The 19,564-nt window shown below is 41.6% G+C and overlaps 1 protein-coding gene across 1 annotated transcript in view; it reads right to left on the bottom strand.

The window, feature by feature from the left end:
• Positions 1-19,564, bottom strand: part of CHST8 (carbohydrate sulfotransferase 8) — a 296,462-nt gene that overhangs the window by 135,695 nt on the left and 141,203 nt on the right. The gene's annotated exons all lie outside the window — the stretch shown is intronic.

Consider the following 19,564-nt stretch of genomic DNA (forward strand, 5'->3'; position numbering starts at 1 on the left):
CTTTGGTAAATAGTTTGCCCCCATCATCTTTCTGTCGGCCCCTCAAATACTGGAACAACGCTCTCGTATCACCTCTAGTTCTTCTTTTCTTGATTGCATCAGCCTAGGCCCCAGGGGAACATGTGTTGCATACTTGCAGGTTGGCCAGATGTTGCTGCAGCAGGATTTTTTAACTCCAGCCAGCATCTGGTAAAGCATTTGGACAAAACTGACATAAACACAGCAGTTTTATTTTACTGATTTGGATTCAGGAGTCAGCCTGTCCTGTGAATCCAGCCAAATGAATCCCTTCTCTACTGGCTAGCTCTTTTGTCACTCAGAAACAAAGGAAAGTGTCACTCAGCATGGGGGAACATCAGCAGGACAGAACCATGGAGAATGGAGGCAGTCAAAAAGATGAACATCAGTGATGCTTGATTATTGCACAGGGAGCAAAGAATGGAATGGAGTTACCTAGAAGGTTGTTTGGCTGGCACATATTCTGAAAAGAATTTCTCCACTCTGTAAGCTTTTGTTGCAGAGCCTACTGGTGTTCAAATGTAATTTTTAAAGATTTAAAGCTGCCTCCTCACTTGGTATGTTGGCCCTATATAGATTCCAAAATCTGTTTGGAACGGCTGGATTTTCTTTTCTCCCAATATATCTGGAGGGCAAGTTGGGAAAATCAACTTAGTTTGACAGGTCACGTATAGGTGAGGTTAATGACGGCAAAACGGCAGGTGCAACCAGAGGCATGTAACTCACATGAATAAGGATGGGCTTCAGAGATCTATCTACTGTTTTGTCCATCATTGTTGATCCCTCCCTTCTGACCCCGAGATCTTAGATGGAAAGTCATTTTTTGGTGACAAGTTTATGGAAGAGGAATACCTGGGAAGAAGATGGTTTTGCATCAGTGCTGTGGCTCTTCCTATATTCCCCAATTGTGTAGGCAGATGGGCTGTTTAAGGCTCCAGGGCAGGCTCTCTTTTTTGAGAATGAACTTCGCCTCTTCGTGTACAGTAATCTGGCCACACAGCTGGTATTTTCCATTTCCTGGCCTTAAATTGAGTGTTTCTGTTTGTTTGAACGGATCTATTTATAGATGCTTTGTAGGCATCAGCAATTCAGGGGGAATGGGTATGGCCCCATTTCTCTGTTTATTGTCTTGTCATTTATACCTCAAGTTCTAGGGACAACATCCATCCAAATAATTTGTCTCTTTGTTCAGATGATTTGCATTTTCCAGCACATCAAATCATGTTCAACAGCTCCAGACAAAGATAGTTCAGTTCTAATTTTGATCAAATTAGGCTGCTTTTATATGTTTTATTGGGAAGCTCTTTTTCTCTCTCTTGCTCAGTCTGCTAAGCCAATTGAGTAAATTACATAATTACTACATTTCGCTAAAAATATGGGTTTATACTAATTGTATTATAGATTCATTTCTTTGGAGGCTTGCCAGGTATGAGATTATGATCCCCCAGGATGCGAATCACTTGGCGCTTGATTGCATGCCTAACACTGAACTGCAGATGCATCAGAAATTTAAACATTTATTATTACTGCTATTAACAAAAGGCAGATGTTGTTTTCTGTTAACTGGGAAAACAGGGAAGGGGGTATCTGTTTTTTTTGACTGGAATACAAATAACCTCTTCCTGGTACTCCTAGCTTTTTAATTGATTGAGACATTTTTTTATTTTGACTTTTAATTACATTTCAATTATGATTTCCCCCCCTTATTTGCAGCCCCCTTATGGAAAAGATAAATGCATATGATGTTCAGGTGGTTTTGACGTCATGTGAGCAAAGTAACAATTATCTATAAGACTCCAAGTGTGTATGTGTGCTTGTGTGTGTTCTATAGAAAATTAGGATTTGCATTCTTAAAAGACCGGTTGAGCCTTGCCAAAGCATTAATTCCCCAATGTCTTAGACTGCTACTATAATTTCTGCTTTGGAACGAGGCAAGGTGCAATGGCCAAATTAGTTTACCCAAAGGCAAACAGTGAGAATTCACATACACTTGTTAAGATGGGTGGGGGTGGGGAGAGTTTTCCATTAGTGGAGGAGAAGAATCCCAAAGTTGGTCCTGAAAAAGAATTCTTCTACTACAACTTTCTGTGCTCAAGAGCTGCTAACCAGCGTTGGGACCATCTTGATGGCCACTGATGGGCCAAGGGTCTTCCACACATTTGCCTGGTGCCATCTTGATGGCTTCAGTGAAAGGAAGTCAGTCTTGAATCTTCTCACAGTTCCTTTTAATGGGTGAGACTTACTTCACACAATCCCTTTGGCAACTGTGAATACATTCTGCAGAAGTGCAAGAACATAATAATTCACTGTGGAAGGAGGACTTCTTCCAAATTCTCAACTTTTTTTACATGGAATTCCGAAAGCAACTCTTCTTTCATCAAATGGAATAACAGAGAGAAAGTTCAGGAAAAAATATATATCGATCGTGCCGTAATCCAGATAAAAGCTCCAAATTAAAAAGACCAGAATTTCACTAGCATTTTTGAACATTTCACTCTTCAGTGGACTCATACTGTATGTTTCACGAAGTGGAACATTATTTTCAAACAAGCCGTTCTCCAAAATAGATTCAGCAGAAATACATTTCTTACAACATTCAAAGCAGACTTCTACAATCAAAGCAACGGTGCTGCTCTTCCCATGAATCTTCTTCTACAAAGAAGAAAGAAAAACAGGGAAGCTCTAATGAGTGAGCTGAACTAGGCACAGCCTGCAATATTTTGAGCATCCTTAACTAATGTAACTTTCTAGCAGTCACTTCGACAGAATAAAATATTCACAAATATTTTCCCTCAGGCTATAAATTAGGCCTCGTGTTCACAAGTGGCTCAAAGCTGGATGTAAACTGGGCCTTCCTAAACAGGGATCAGTGATCAGCCCTTCCAATTAGTGGTTTTCAAAAATGCAGGGAATAAAATAGATCAATAGAAACAAAATAATGAAGTCCAATTCTTGATTGACTTAGATCATTTGACACATTTAGATTTCCTATAACAGTAAACCCCTTCACGTATACATTTCAACTATGGAGCTGTATTGTGGAAAAATCATTTTCTTTTCATTTTGCAATTTTCATTTTCAGTGCCACACGTTCTTTCCTTTTTCTTTCCTTTTCATTATTTTCATTCTTCTTTTTCAATAGACGTATAATTAATGGAGGCACATTCAGGCAGCTCACATTTGTTTTTCAGATGAATGCACAGACATAGTTTTAATCTCTTGGTAATTAAATTACAAAAAAAAGAGAATGGTTAATTCTTCCCTTTGAACACATTACAAATTTCTTTTCCTCTTGTATTTTCATCCATCATCATTTAGATTCTGTTCTTCATCCAGAAAGATGCTGAAAGAGGCTAGCAGATCACTAAGATAGAAGAGAATATTTATAGCTCGGCGGTGAGTTGTGGAGCCCCTGCTTTTCTTCCAGATGCTTCATTACCAAACTAGGTAACATCATCAGTTGTAAGAGAGTAGGATTTGCTCTCGTTTTATATACTAGTGGATTGTCCTGTCAATGATGGTTGGTGTGGACTTGGTGGTTCCTTGATTGGGGTATTGTTTGCTTCTTGAATGTTAGTCTACTATTAATCTTGGTTTTAGTCTCTTCTTCTCATCTGGATATTGATTGGTGATCACTAGGAATCCAGGTTTCCTTCAGGTGAAGTCCCTGCTGAGTGAGGGAGAGATATTTCAACAGCATACTGGCCAGCTTCACTGGCCATCCAAACCAAATTGGATTGCACACGATGCTTAAGGGCTCAGCATAAGGTGTGCAAGGACAAATCTACTGTGTTCAATAAATCATAGCTAAGCAAACTGTAACTCAGTGTGTGATCAAATAATGTTCTGGATACATTTGGAAAAAGCTCTGAGAACTTATCACAGGGAATTTGCAGGCTGTAACAACGTGATCAAAACAGTGTCTATTTTTTATGGGCCCAATTTAAAATTTGTGGCTGCCATCTTGACATTTTTGAGCACATCCTGCAGGCAGACTTGACTTACCCATAAATTATCTGAAGCGTAGTTCTCATCTCACACCATTTTCCAAATCCAGACCAGTAAAATTTGACCAACACTTATTCTAATATCCCAACAGATGTTGGCTCAGAATAACTACTTTCTGGTGTGCAATAATACTGTTGAGTTAACAGTTTGACATGGGTGTCTGCAAAGGGGGTGGGGGGACATGAGTTGTGAGGCTGTCAAAGGACAAGACATATGTGACAATACCATCATACAATGTACAGTATATACTTGCTCCAGAGGGCAAAAGGCAAAAATGTAATGGCTACAATAATAATTATTTGTAAAGTCACCACTTAGGTCATCTGTCAGTCCTGCAGTTATATCCCTTTTAGGATCTTTGGCCTGCCACACTCTCTCTTATTTCATTATGCTGTTTCATTAGTGTAGTAGTTGGGAGGAGGGAATAGAAAGGAGTAGAATTGTGGAATGTGTTGTTGTCATTTTTTTCTAGAAGCCCAAAGTCATCTTTTGTCTCCGCACCTCTGCACCTGACCGGAACCAGCTGGGTGGAGATACCAGCGTGGGTGAAGAAGATTGGACCATGTGATGGATTTATGGGTGTGGGGATAAGATCATGAACTTTCAACTGGAAACTTTCAACTGAAACATCCCAGGAAGTTTCAGATTTGGGATTCCACAGATGTACCAAGATGTCTGACTTATTAAATTGGAACTTTAAGGATAGTTTTGCCTTGGACTCTGATTTAATTCTGCATGATACTTGGAATGCTGACATTATCCCAAATCTCAAACTTGGGGAGTCATCATTTTGGCATCAATGTTGTTTGCTGTGGATACTACTGCAACTTGGATATAGAAGAATAAAATATAGCAATCAGTCAGAGTAGAGTGAGATACACTAAGCATCTATCCTGTTTCATCTCCCAGCCCCCCCCCACCCCACACAGGGGTTAATTACCATTTTTTCAGAGTACAAGATGCATCTTCCCCCCCCCCAAAGGAGGGTGAAAATCTGGGTGTGTCTTATACATTGAATATAGCATTTTTGGCTACCGGAAACCCTGCCCCCTTCACAAAAATGGACGTGCAGAAGGTTTGGGAGGCTTCTAGAGTGCTCCTGGGGGCTGGGGAGGGCAAAAACAAGCCAAAAAGGGGGCATTTTTTGCTTCTTTCTGCCCCCCCCCCCAGCCGCACTCTACAAGCCTCTTAAAGGCTATGTATGCCCTTTCTGTGGGCAAAAAATGGGCCTGTTTTTTGCTCGTTTTTGCCCCCCCCCCCAGCTTCCAGGAGCACTTTGCAGGGCCTTCAAACTCTCTGTATGCCGCTTTTCACAAGAAATGAGGCATGCAGAAGGTTTGGGAGGTCTGCAGAGTGCAAAAACTTTTTTTAAATTTACCTCTTCAAAATCTTGGTGTGTCTTATACTCCGAAAAGTGTCACTGTGTTTGTTTTGTTTCTCAGTGATTATATGGACAGCTGTGACCCATCTTGACCTGATTCTGGTAGGAATTCATAGGTTTTCCAAAGCCTTTCCAGTAAATCTCTTTGATCTTTGGTCTTCTCTGTTCTCTTTCTTTCCTTCTAAATCTATTAATCTTGCAAAGGATAGTTGTTGTTTTTTCTTAACCCATTACCTGCTCAACTTGCACACTGAAAGAATATGAGTTGGTGGTTATCACCTCAAAAGAGCAGCCTTTATGCAGCCGTCCAGTTTTTGCCACCTATGGTACCCTTAGGAATCATCTCCAGACTTGAAAGAAATGCTTCTTTCTTTGACGACTCTTTCTCATTTCCTAGGCATACAAGACCAGTGCAGATTTCAAAGAACTGAATATATGAACCATTCAAATGTATGGAAATGGAATGTATGCAATGGATTGGCATCTCTGATCATGGAAATGGGTAGAATGCCAAATCTATTTACTTTCATACAATATGTGAAGTCAAACATTATGATCTAAGAAGAGGTTACATAACTTTGGTTTCCTCAGTGGTTATTAACTAGCCCTAGATTCTCAGAATCAGGTTCAAAAGGTTATTTATGTGGGTAATAAGGACAGATTCTTTATTATCTGTCCTTATATTTCTATGTTTAGGAGTCAGGCTGTTTGCATACCGGCAAATGCTCACTGGAATTAAAATTGCCAGGAGCAATATCAACAATCTCCAATATGCAGATGATACCATTCTAATGGCAGAAAGGGAAGAGGAACTAAATATATATTGGAGCCTTTTGATGAGGGTAAAAGAAGAGAATGCAAAAGTTGGCTTGAAATTCAACTAGGATCATGGCACCTCTTGGCAAATAGAAGGGGAAGAAATAGAAATAGTGACAAATTTTATTTTCTTAGGCTCCGTGATCACTGCGGATGGCAACTGCAGCCACAAAATTAAAAGATGCTTGCTCCTGGGGAGGAAAACTATGGGAAACCTAGACAACATATTAAAAAGCAGAGACATCACCTTGCCAACAAAGACCATAGAGTCAAAACTACAGTTTTCCCAGTAGCAATGCAGGGCTGTGAGAGTTGGGACTATAAGGAAAGCTGAGTGCTGAAGAACTGTTTCTTTCAGATTGAGCTATTGGACTGCAAGGAAATCAAATCAGTCAATCCTAAAGGTAATCAACCATAACTCTGTTTGGACGATTCTGAAGCTGAAGCTCAAATACTCAAAATACTAAAAGACAGAAGGCAAAAAAAGAGAAGGCGAAGCAGAGAAGGAGATGGTTAGAGTAGGGGTGTCCAAACTTGGGAACTTTAAGACTTGTGGGCTTCAATTTCCAGAATTCCCCAGCCAGCATGGCTGGTTGGGGAATTCTGGAAGTTGGAATCCACAAGTCTTAAAGTTTCCAAGTTTGGACACCCCTGGGTTAGAGAATCATGGACGCAACGGGCCTAAGACAGTGGGGCACAGAGGGGCCTGGTGTGCTATGGTCCATGGGGTCACGGAGACTTAAACACAACTTAGCAACTGAACAATGGCAACCCACTCACTATCCAAATCAGTCTGATGGGATTTTTTATATTAGAGTTGTAGTATCAGATGAAATATAAATATAATGAGATTTATGAAATTGTTTCAGGAGATTGTTTCTTGAAGTACACAAAATGTGGATGGATGCTGAACTGCCCCCTCACCCCCAAACTGTAAATAGAGAATAATTACGTTTAACATTTCCAGAGTTAACATGGGGGAGACGACGAAGGAATGTATTGGCAGAACATAGATGGATGAAGGGGATGGAAGAAAATGTTTAGATCCATCTAACCAGGGGGTTTAATGTTTTAAAGTGCTTTGATTCTTTCAGATAATTTCTGAGCACAACTTCATGTTCACTGTTTAAGAGCAAGAGGAAATGCTATAAAAGATCAGAGAACCAGAATAAACTTTCATCCATTTAGTAATTGACGATGAAATAAAGAAGAGATTATGGTATCATTTTCAAAGGGAAGAAAAATCTAAAGAATTGTGGCATTTTTTTTGATAATAAGAATAATACTATAAAAAAAGAAAATGGATTTTGTGTGGTTACAGGGTTGCGAACAAAGGAGTATAAATTTATTTATGTAATATATAGGCTTACTTATAATGCTTGTACCTAAACATGTACATAAGTTGGATTACTAGTTTATAGATTCTCTCCTAATGAGGTTACACATTTGGAAAGCAGTTATTTTGTAGAAAAAAAATCTTTTAGTTCTCTAACAACACAAGCTAAGGTGTCTTAATGCAAATCAGATTTTTTTTACAGAGATTTCTTAAGAGTCCTATGAACTTTTGGCTTCAGAAATGGACACTGTTTGATTCTCATGTAAGTTCTTACACATTTATAAACTCTTTGGGATCCAAAATGCTAGTTTTCTATTACCTTCTTCTAGTCTTTTGAACCTTATGCAAGTTTGTTGATGAAGCAATGGACTGGCTCAGTTGACATGAAGCTGGAACAATCTCTACACCAACTGAAACAAGATGTTCCCTTTTGCTTGTGGTCTTCCGTGGAGCCTGTTTCATGGAGGTCCTATCATATCAGAGGGAAGGGAGGAATAGAGTAATTTGCAGAGCAGGGAGCAAATACCTTTTGAAACTCCCCTTCAAATGTGTGGGCAGAGAGACAGGATGGAGAATTTCTATGCAGGAGAAATTCATCCAATCTTTCTTGGGATCTCGAATGGCGACTTTTTGGAAGACGGTGAAGGAAGCAGCCTACCAGATCTAAAGGGAAGAATGTTCTAACCAAAATAATTTCACCCTTTCTGAGAAACATTGTAAGAGAGCTTTCTTTCACTTTCACTTCACCTTTCACAAAGCGCCCCTTTAAACCACCAATGCCCATCCTTTTCCAAGCAATGGAGAAGAGCAGTTGCATTTAGTTGGTTTGGTTTGTCCAAAATGGACTCCCAGGGATCAGGCAGGTAACTTGCCATGGATATACTCACCACAGCCAACTTGCCATGGGAAAACTTGCCATGGCCAACTCACTGTGGCACAAAAGTTACACTGATATTGAAGAAATAGTTGAAAAGAATGATTAAAGAAGAGTGCTAAAGGAAGGACAAAATGAAATGTGAATAACAAAAATTAAAATATTTTGAAAATTATTTTAAATAATTAAATAGAATGTTTGAACTGTCCTACAGCAAGTTGTCCTGTGGTGAGTTGGCCATGGAGAGTTGTCCCATTGTGGGATCTGCAGCCAATGTCTGGCTAAGAGAAGCACCAAATTAACAGATGAACAGAATTGGAAGGGACCTTGTAGGTCATCTAATCCAACCCATGGCCCCAAGCAGGAGACCTTGCACCATTTCTGACAGAGGGCAGTCCAGTCTCTTCTTGAAAGCCTCCTGGGATGAAGCTCCCACAACTTCCGAAGGCAACTTTTGTTCCATGAGTTGATTGTTCTCACTGTCAGGAAATTCCTCCTTACTTCCAGGTTGAATCTCTCCCTAATCAGTTTCCATCCATCCTTCCTTGTCTGGCCTTCTTCATGACTCTTGTAAACCAACCAGTTCAATTCCATATTTTGGCCTGCAGACACAACCAGAGGAGCTGCTCTGCCCAGGATCTGGTTAAACCTTTTCTCTTGCTGCCTCTTCAGCTGCAGCCCCCTTGCTCTCACATTTGAGGGGCGGGGGGGTCGGATCAGAAATTGGAACAATTTGAGCAGCTTTTTAAAAAACTTTCTAAGCTCTTGATTTGACAATGCTTTCCAAGTATTTTTGGATCCCTTCAGCCCAACAGGGCATTCACAGCAACTTGCCCTAAATTGCTAGAGATTAACCGTCTCCTATCTGTCAATTTATTTGAAGAAAAATAGAATTAATAACCTTCCTGCTTTTCAAAGTAAGAGGATGAAGCTTGAACCTACTCTAGCAAAAAAAAGAAAAAAATGTGAGGTCAAGTTCTGAGGCTCCAGAAAGGTCCACCCCTCCCCCCACAGAACCAGGTATGCCATAAGGCAAAAGGAAGAAGGGAAGGTGCAAAGGGAGGAAACGAATTTGGTTGATGGAGATCAGATTTAATCTCCTTCAAATCTTTGATTCCACTTGGATTGTGAATTCAATTTGATGAGTTCAGGAAATTGTGCCCACTGGATTTAATCCAATCTTCCAAATCAGTTTGGAAAAGGCCTACAGTTCCATCCAGCAATCCAATCACATGGAATCTGGGAACTGAGTATTTGCCCAGCCTTCAATGAAAAGGTGTAGATGTAAGCCTCAGCTCCAGCAATGGCTTTGCATTTCAGTGTGTTGAGATCATGGTGGCTTTACAGACAAGCCAGAATCGCAGAACTGTGGAAGAAATGAGTATCTTTGATGACTTCCAGAAGTTTCAAAGGCTTTGTGTTGATGCTAAAATATGCAGCCACCCAAGAGAAGAACCATCTTCTTAGTTTGCTGCAAATGCTTTCCTCCTCTCGCCCCCCCTTTTTTTTAAGTGGGGAGAGAAAAACAAGCTGGTAGCTTAGAGTGGTGTTATCCTGGGGGAAGCCAGAGGCAAATCTCTCCTTTACTGGATGGAGTTCTCAGCTATTGCTCCATCAACATAAGCAGGGCTATTATTCAATTTTATAAAATACTGGGTTCTAGAAAACATTATATCATTCTGTGCCAGGGCAAAGGGAGAGAACAAATTAGAAACAATACAAGCAAAGATTTTTTTTCCAAAAATCAGTCCTGCAGCAGAAACATCACCTACTTTCCCCTCCTCAAAAAAAAAAAAAGGGGGGGGGGGTGATTTCAAAACTGCATCCCAAAAAACCCATTAATAATCAGTAAAGATAGTCCTCAACTTACGACCACAATTGAGCTCAAAATGCTGGATTTCACCCCTGCTCCAACTTGGAGGGCTGGAGCGTGTTGCCTTCCATGGTGTGACCTTGGAACGGTTGGTGGCTCTCACTGGATTGCACAAAGAGTAGTTGTGATTCCCGCATCCCAGCTTCCCCCTTACCTCCCCACAGCTCCCATCCCCTATTGCGTATGGGAGACTGGCATCTGGCAAAGCATGGCTGGTGCAGCAGGCTGGCACTCCTGACAGATGTCCTCCTGATGCAAAAGCAGATTTACAAGTTTTCCTGCCCTTTGCTTCCCCCAAATATATAGGGCTCCTGCTTTACATGCTGGACACCAGAAAGATGTGGATCAATGACAGCAAAAAATTCCCACTCCCCACTGCAAAGAGCAATCCAGGATCCAAAGGGGAATCTGTTGAGGAGGTCATCCCAAAATATATCCACTTCCTTAAAATATACTGAGGCTTCATTGTAAGGCGAAAGGGGAATAATTTCAGAATAAATATGATGTATGCAATATAACTGATAGAGGTCCATATTTCTTTGTTTATGGTTTGGCAGCAAATAAAATACCTTTCCTTTTTACTTTTCCATACTGAAGAAGAAAAAAAAAGGAAAAGGGAACAAAAACAATGTAAGTGCCAGATTCTTCCCCCACCCACACAGAGAGTTATCTCTGCAATAACAGGGATCGCCTTTTCTGCCATATTGACCCCAACATGAAGCCCTTCCCTTGAGAGGAAACTGATGAAGCTTTGCAGGGTTCACTTCTGCTCTTAATCTTGGGTTATGAACTAATCCAAAATACCAGGGTTTGTATAGAGAGATGCTCACAAACTTTCTTCTCAGCCCAAGGGCTACAGTTTCATGGAAAACCTGGCACAAAGTCAAAGTGCAAAGTCAGTCTGGAAAATATTCTGGATGAACATCACATGCCAGGAGTGTTTGTAAAGAAGAAGTTAAAAAGTCAAGATGGCCATCACAGTCATGTGATTATGCTGCCAACTCTGATACAAACCTAGCTGAAGATATCTTTTGCTGTCTCATAATTGCTACGAACTCTGAGAGGGGGGAAGGAGGGGGAAGTAGATGTACAAGCTACCAGCCAAAACAAAAAGTTTTCTTGTGGGAACCAAGGTCATCCCAACAGGTGGCAGTTGAAGGAAGAGAGGAGTGACCAAGCAGCCTGCCAGCTACTTTAATTGACAATGTAACCAAGGACATATGATGAAGAAAGTATTTGCTCTTTTAATTAGAGGAAAAAACACAGGAACTTTTAGAGTTGGTTTTCACTAGCTATGCTGATATGATGTGTCCAATAAACATGTTCTTTGAGGAATCTACCTGCCTCAGAGTTCTGCTTTTGGCAGATCCATTAATCGGAACACTGACATATATTGCTTCACTCTTTGGTTATGTTCAAACCAGTATGGATGATGGCTTCACTCAAGAGGCTAAGATGCTGAAATCCCACATGTTAAACCCCCCAAGTCCCCAAACCCCATGTTGCCCTAGTTTCATTTGTTGGATGTGTGCAGCCTGCGACTGGTGATAGCATCACACCAGATTGTATTATGGCATGTTTCAAGTTTATTCTCCATGCGTTTCCATTTGAGGATAATATTAGATTCGGAGTGGCACGACTTAAGTCACCAGTCTCTGACTAATGGACCTTCGGCTGGACGAAAATAGCTCTCTTAGATCACACCAAGCACCCTTTCTGATTATGCAAAATCTGTGTATCACTTTCCTTTTTAAGCACACTTACGCGCCTCCATTTGTCACAGGAAGAGCAGCTGAGCAATGCTGCAGACAATCTGCTCCCCATCTCCATCTCAGGGCCACACCAGGATTTGGTTGGGAGGCAGGGAAGAGACAGAAGGGGCAGAGTAGTGTTGCCAAGGGGACAACCTAGAAAGCACACGGAAAGAGGGGGGATTTAAAAAAACAACCACCTGAAGTTATTTCAGTGCTTTCACAGGAACAATACCTGCTTGGGGTCTAGGACATTCAGGCTCCTTGGCTGCGCCTCCTTCTCCTCCTGCCTCTGCCCATTTAAAGCTAGATTTCCTCCTCCACTGGCCCTCTCCCAGCCATTTGTCTCTGGCCTTCCACCCCACGCCCTTCAGTCTGGCTCATTCACCGAGACACCGTTAGTCCCTGGCCTTTGGCCACACAGGACAGTTAGCCGCCAGCTGCTTCCCACTGGGGTGAAGCTGTGACAGCAATTTTCTACTATTCCACAGATCTGCAGTTGCCCAGCTCTGCAAAGAGAAACAAAGTTTTTCACCCTTAGATGTGCAGGGTTCCATATATTCATCTCAATCAGGAAATGCAATGAGTTAGAGCCTTTTTCTGAACAAGGTGCCTCAAAATGCCAAAAGAATCCAAGGTAAGCTGAGTTATTCTGACACCAACGGCCAATTCTCCGCATCTTTTTCATATTCATGTATAATTCATCCATCTTGCATTAAAATACTAGAAGGTACATTCATTTAATCCTTTTCTTTTCACAAGACTGAAAACCAATCCCAGGTGGGCTCCTGCCTTCCTTTGCCTCATGGTGTGGCAGACTCAGAAGAGGAACTGAATGTAATCCTCAATCTAATAACCATTTAATATTGCACGACACACTTTTATTCAACCAATCCATAAATCCCATTTATTCATCAAACATACAAGACCAAAAATGACTTTCAGATTGCAAAAGGAAAGCTGGTTTGTGTTGCAAGCACATTTCTAAAAATCCCAACCAGAACAGAGAAAAATTTCAGATAATTTAGGAGCCGTGGTGGCGGAGTGGTTAGAATGCAGTATATCAGGCTAATTCTGCCACTGCTGGGAGTTTGATTCTGACCGGCTCAAGGCTTCTTCCACCCTTCCAAGGTTGGTAAAATGAGGACCCAATATGCTGACTTTGTAAACCACTTAGAGAGGGCTGTAAAGCCCTATGAAGCAGCATATAAGTCTAAGTGATACTGCCATTGCTAATGACTGGACGTTCCTAACTAAAAACTGACTACCACTTTTGTGAATGATGGGCTACAGGATTGCCTTCAGCCTCCATTTTTACAAAGCCCACTGGATTATATCATGGTGGTGGGAGGGCCCATCAGCCAATGGCAGTAGCATAGTGGCTCACCAGTTTTCAGCGGAAAACAAAAGAAATAATAGACATTTAAGGCTGCCTTTCCTGAACATATACCCAATGCTTCTCAGAGCCATTTATCCAACTTTCCGAGTTCGCACAACATCCTGAATCATAAAATAAAAACACTGGCTGGGTCTGTACACCTTCTAGAGCAGTGGTTCCCAAACTTGGCAACTTTAAGACTTGTGGACTTCAACTCCCAGAATTCTCCAGCCAGCAGAGCTGGCTGGAGAATTCTGGGAGTTGAAGTCCACAAGTCTTAAAATTGCCAAGTTTGGGAACCACTGTTCTAGAGTAAAGAACTTTGGCATTTTCTGGCTCAATGAACCAAATGATAGAGCCCAGTAACCAAGAAAGCTGGAAAACTATTGACACCATCCACTTACGTGATCTAATGATGCCATTGCCCATGCATTACCCACTTCTGCCGAAGGGTATATTAAAGAGCAAGAGGGGCAGAGAATTAGCAGCTGAACTGTTTACCAGAACTGCAGTACGGCCAGTCAGGCAGCCTGGAGAGAAGTGGCAGAGAACAGATGAGGATGCTCCAGGAACATCCCGTAGAGCACTGCTTCTCAGCTTGACAACTTTAAGATATGTGGATGGCTGGGGGATTCTGGGAATTGAAGTCCAGACATCTTAATGTTGCCGTGGTTGAAAAATACTGCCTGGAGGGAAGGGAGGGAGGGAGGGAGGGGAGGGTGGGAGGGAGAAAGACAATAACTCTGAGACAGAGAAGTAACCCTAGCAAGAGACATATATTTACAAGTAGAAAACATTCTTCCAGACTAAATACCACAACTCTTAGGCTATCATTGTCTGCAGAATTCAGAACAAAACTTGTTTCTAGACTTACAGACATTTATCATTGAGTAAGCATGGATTAGGCCAAAGAATTGTTGTGTGAGAGAGAAGCAACCTGGGATTAAGAAAAAACTTCCTAACAGTGAGAACAATTAATCAGTGGAACAGCTGACCTCCATAAATCATGGGTGCTCCATTACTGGAGGTTTTTAAGAAGAGAGTAGACAGTCACTTATTTGAAATGGTATAGGTTCTCCTGCTTGAGCCGGGGGCTGGACTAGAAGACCTCCAAGATCCCTTCCAACTCACTCCATTCCATTTCCAGTATGAGCCAAGGTGGCGCAGTGGTTAAATGCAGCACTGCAGGCTACTGCTAGATCAGCAGGTCAGCAGTTCAAATCTCACCGGCTCAGGGTTGACTCAGCCTTCCATCCTTCCGAGGTGGGTAAAATGAGGACCCAGATTGTTGGGGGCAATATGCTGACTCTCTGTAAACCGCTTAGAGAGGCCTGAAAGGCCTATGAAGTGGTATATAAGTCTACTGCTATTGCTATTGCTATTTCTCCACCTGGGGGAGGACGGAGGGCCCCAGCTCTGCCTCCAAAGGCTCTGAAGCTGACCCAGGCTACCCCCCCTCCTCCTCCTCGTCTGACTCTGCTGCTAGCTCTGCTGGCAACAGGATGATACCTCAAAATGCAACAGACTTCACCTCTGCGGCCCTATGGCCAATTTCAACGTCCTTCTTTGGAGGAGAAACATGGGACAACCATCGTTTGAAGTTACAATAGCACTGAAAAAAGTGACTTATGACCGGTCCTCGCACTTATACCAACACAATACTCCAAGGTCACATGATCACAATCTGGGAACTTGGCAAATGACAGGTATTTATGACAATTGCAGTGTCCCTGAGACATGTGATTGACATCTATGACTCTCCCAACTGGCTTCCAACAAGCAACCAAAGAGGGAAGCTAGATTTGTTTAATGACCGCATGATTGACCGAGCAAGTGGTTTCGCTTAACCACCATGAGAAGAAAAATGCCATAAAACTGGGCAGGACTCACTTAAGAACCGCTTTGTTTAGCAGTGGATATTCTTGTTTTAAGGATGACCTGTACTATGTATTTGCCCAAAGAATGCTGCCTATATTTATTTTGAGAAGGATTTTGGAGATGCAATCACAAATTACACATTTGAATACATTTAACTTCCATTAACTTGGTCTAACAAAAAATTAATAACTGTGTGGAAAAGAGGAGCTATGTATCTGAACACTGGAATGAAAGCTGAGTGTAACAGATGATTTACCAGCTGTCAAGAAGCTTCTGGATGGTGCAGAATAACAAACAGATAAATACTACTGTTATATGTATACTGAGAGCATTTGCACCAGAGACAAATTCCTTTTGTGTCCAATCACACTTGGCCAATAAAGAATTCCATTCCATTCCGTTCTATTCTGTTCTGTTCTACTTTATTCGCATGACTTTTATTGGGCCCAAAGATCTAGAAGGATCTGACCCAGATGGAAATTCAATTACTTGGAGGAAAGATAAGTAAATTTGAATAGGAGGGGGACATTAGGAGACCTGTAGAAAGTTACTACATCCAGAGTCTTCTCTAGAAGAGACAGGATGTTTTATGCAATTAGCCTAAGAATTGTTATCTGAATGATACAAATATGTGTTTCCTTCTCTCAAAAACTAGTTCCAGAGTCCTTTCTGCTTTTGGAAAAGAGAAGGGCAGCTGGTCAGACTAATAATCTGGGAAGTTTATCCCAGGGATAATGAGAACAAGGGCTACTGACAACCAGGAGAGTCAAATTAGCTGGCATGCTTTATAGGTCTCTGCTTCAGAAGAAATGCTAAAGAAAGGAAAAATGCCAACAAGGACCAAAGTGGACAGCATAGGAAAGAGCCTAAGTGGGCTGTGGTATAATTTTAAAAATTTATATAATATAATTTCATAATTGAAAAGGGCTTTTTTTCCTAATGTGCAGAATATTCAGTCATCATTCATTCAATTTTGAGGCTGTCTGACCCCAAATGACTAGGGGGAGGCGGTTACATTTTAAAAAGCAAAAGCAATTTTAAAAGAATAAAAGAATAAATACTCGGAACACAGACTCTAAATTATAATGTACAGCTATGTATTGGGGCTTCCTGATCTTGTTCCTGTCAAAGATATTTGGGCTCTGGTTCCATCCCTAATTAAAGAGAAAAGAACCTCAATTCTGCTGAATGATTGGGGCGGGGGGGTTGTACCAGCATCCAGTAAATCGACATTTCCCAAATAAGCAAGCAGTAAGACTGGCAAGAAGAATTGGAAAATTTATGCACATAACTCTAGAAACGAGAAGCCACCCCCTCCACTCTTCTGAATATGAAGAAATTAGCAGATGATGTATTTGATGTACAGACTGGAGCTAGGAGCTCATTTATAATCTTCCTTTTCTCTGCATTACTATTTCCAAAAGCCGCACATCAAAGGGAAAAAGGAGGGATGTGAAACATGAGAAAGAAGAGTGAAGAACTGGGCAACAGCAGCTGTAATTATCCTTTTCCGCAAGGTAAATAGCAATTTCCCATTCAATTAATGGCTACAATTTTCTCTAATAATTTACATGGATGGTCAAACGATTAAAACACCAAAGACTGGCTTGTCACTTTTTTTAATAAAAAGAAAAAAATATTTAGCTACAGCTCAAACCAAAACAAATATTTTTTAGGGAAATGGTGAATTAATAAGTCAGGTTATAAGGATGTTTCTTACATTTCTGAACATCACTGCCTGCTGTTATGAATTAGATCAGGGGTCTCCAAATGTGGCTACTTTCAAGATTTGTGGACTTGGCATGGCTATCCGAGGAATTTTTGGAGTTGAAGCCCAGAGGTTTGTGGGAAACCCTTTTGGAAAAAGTTCAGAGAAGAGCAACTAAGATGATCAAAGGCCTGGAGACTGAAACATATGATAAATGGTTGCAGGATTTGGGTAGTCTAGAGAAAAAAAGGACTAGTGGGGACATGATAGCAGTCTTCCAATATTTGAAGGGCTGCCACAAAGAAGAGGGGTCCAACTTATTCTCCAAAGCACCCGAAGGCAGAAAAAGGAACAATTGATGGAAACTAATCAAAGAGAGAAGCAACCTGGAATTAAGGAGAAACTTCCTAACAGGAAGGACAATTAGCCAGTGGAACAGCTGGCCACCAGAAATGGTGGGTGCTCCATCACTGGGATAGAGTCTCCTGCTTGAGCAGGGGGTTGGACTAGAAGACCTCCAATGTCTTTTCTCTTCTCCACTATTCTATTCTCTTTAAGTTGCCAAAATGTGAAGAGACTGAGTTAGATTTCTACCAAGCTCTTGATGTTTGTTGATTCCAGAATGGCAGCCATTTTATGGCAAAAACAGAACAAAAGCTTTTACTTCTGCTGTCATGTTATTCTCCCTTTCCCAGGACCTTCCCTTCTGGATCAAATGTGACATATTGCATGAATGAAGCCCATTTGCCCGTCCCAGGATAATATTGTAGGATTCAATCTGGGCCAGTCACCAAGCACCAGAGGTTTGCCTTCCATACTGATATATTCGTTTTGGCCTGAAGATCTCCCTTGTTCTATGAGTGAAATCCTGGGGTTGCTCTTACAAAAGTAGGGACGTATTTAACTAATTGTTTTCATTTATTCCATTCAGGGACAATCACTGGAAAGGCTCTATGCGAAGGCCTCCCGCCTCTTTGAAATACAAGGGGCAACCTTTCAGACTAGGTGTGACTAATACTTCTCTTTAAAAGCATATATAATTTATCACAGATGGCTCCCGGCTGAGATTTATAATTGCTTTTTTAGCCAGAGGAACTGCAAAATGGGGGCTTCTCTTTTGCAACAGAATAGCCTACACGAGAATGACGAAGCTAACTTTAGAGCAAGGCTGAAAGCTGCAAAATGAGTGAGAGCCAATGGTGAGATCGGGCACTAAGAAGAAGCACAAATGCATGTGGGCACTTTTCAATCGCTTAGCCCAAAATGTGAGCTAAAATGACCCAGGCTCAATCAACCAGTTGGACTCAAAGGGCTCATTCACCTGGGCACCCCAGAGACTCCGGGAATATTAAATCACTTCTGCTTGGGAAAAGATGGAAAACTGGAGTAAATCCAGCGAAAAATAATAACTGAATTGTCTGTTCATCGCATGTTAATGTTTCAAGAGGAGCATGGGAAAAGATGAACAAGCAGCTGCAACATTCCCAGTCTGCCAGCCAATGCAGAGGAGGAGGATTAGTGCTGGAAATGGAAGAAGTCTTTGCCCCATGATGTAAAAAACAATTTAGGTTCAAAAATGAAAGTGATCAAATTAGAGAAATCTCTGTAACTCAACTCCTTCTTCTTGAGAGACCGCCTGCTGCCAATTACCTCCCAAAGACCCATTAGATCACACAGATTAGGCCTCCTCCGGGTTCCGTCTACTAGCCAATGTCATCTGGCTACTACCCGGGGGAGGGCCTTCTCTGTGGCGGCTCCGGCCCTTTGGAACGAGCTCCCCGCAGAGATTCGGACCCTCACCTCTCTCCAGGCCTTCCGAAAAGCCGTTAAAACTTGGCTGTGTCGGCAGGCCTGGGGTCGATGAGTTCCCTTCCCCTCTCGAATCGTGTGGCTGTTGGTTGTTTTAAATGCCCTGTACTTTTTGTTGTAGTTCTTGTGTTTCCCTTCCCCTCCTTTGGGTTTGTGCACCGCCCTGAGTCCCTGCCGGGAATAGGGCAGCATATAAATAAAATGAACCTTGAACCTTGAACCTTCTGTTAATAAGTCATACGTACAGAAACGAGTTGAAAATCTTAATTTTGGTAAAATTGGCTGCCAAGATGATGAAGGCAGAAAAGCCATAATTTTTCATGCCTTCCCCCGTTCCCCCCCTTGATCAGAGGGTTCAGATGCAAATCCCGCCCATCTGGGTGTTAGGAGGGGCCCTCTATCAAAATGAAAGAAAAGCAGCACTGATGGTTGGGGGACATTGTGGGAAATCTAGCTATTTTGCACAAAAGAGACCTGCGAAGGCAGGGGCACTCAGAGAGCAGGCATTTTCCTGACAGGTACTTGAAGTGCTTATAAGATTGGCCTTTTAGGAAATGGCTTCATTCCAACCTCAAGGAGTTCAGAAGTGGAGAAAGCAGAATGTATGTGAATTTATGTTTCTGGTGATCCATCTGAGTAATTTGTCCTGGCGGTTCTTTGGATTTAAACAGGCCTGATGATGGAAATCAAAGATTCTGTAATTACCTGAAAAGAAGTGTTATACACTTATTCTG

The sequence above is a fragment of the Thamnophis sirtalis genome, unplaced genomic scaffold (genome assembly GCF_051295495.1).
Source record: "Thamnophis sirtalis isolate CommonGarterSnake01/CBP01778 unplaced genomic scaffold, rThaSir2_p1.2 scaffold_14, whole genome shotgun sequence".
In the NCBI taxonomy this organism is placed as follows: Eukaryota; Metazoa; Chordata; class Lepidosauria; order Squamata; family Natricidae; genus Thamnophis; species Thamnophis sirtalis.